General features: G+C 46.6%; 1 non-coding gene across 1 annotated transcript; it reads right to left on the bottom strand.

Moving 5' to 3' along the window:
• Nucleotides 1–522: 522 nt before the first annotated feature.
• LOC140628852 (U6 spliceosomal RNA) lies at nt 523–629 on the bottom strand. Its single transcript, XR_012026787.1, has one exon. It is a non-coding gene; the product is annotated as a U6 spliceosomal RNA (small nuclear RNA).

Genomic DNA, 629 nt, shown 5'->3' with positions numbered 1-629 from the left:
TTTATTTTTTTTTAATTTTTTTTATTTATTTATGATAGTCACAGAGAGAGAAAGAGAGAGAGGCAGAGACATAGGCAGAGGGAGAAGCAGGCTCCATGCACCGGGAGCCTGATGTGGGATTCGATCCCGCCCGGGTCTCCAGGATCGCGCCCTGGGCCAAAGGCAGGCGCCAAACCGCTGCGCCACCCAGGGATCCCTCTTCTTCCTTTTTTGAAAGTATTTCTGTACTTTTTCTTCTTTTTCTCCTAGTTCTTTTTTAAAGACTTTATTTATTCATAGAGACACACAGAGAGAGATAGAGAGAGAGAGAGAGAGAGAGGCAGAGACACAGGCAGAGGGAGAAGCAGGCTCCATGCCTGGAGCCCGATGCAGGACTCGATCCCAGGACTCCAGGATCGCGCCCTGGGCCAAAGGCAGGCGCCAAACTGCTGAGCCACCCAGGGATCCTCCTAATTTTTTTTTTATTGGAGTTCAATTTGCCAACATATAGCATGACACCCAGTTTTTATTTAAATTCCAGTTAAAAACATGGAATGCCTCATGAATTTGCTTGTCATCCTTGCACAGGGGCCATGCTAATCTTCTCTGTATCATTCTAATTTTAGTATACGCACTGCCAAAGGGAGCAC

The sequence above is a fragment of the Canis lupus genome, chromosome X (assembly GCF_048164855.1).
Source record: "Canis lupus baileyi chromosome X, mCanLup2.hap1, whole genome shotgun sequence".
Classification (NCBI taxonomy): Eukaryota; Metazoa; Chordata; class Mammalia; order Carnivora; family Canidae; genus Canis; species Canis lupus.
This window is presented reverse-complemented; position numbering and strand designations above follow the sequence as displayed.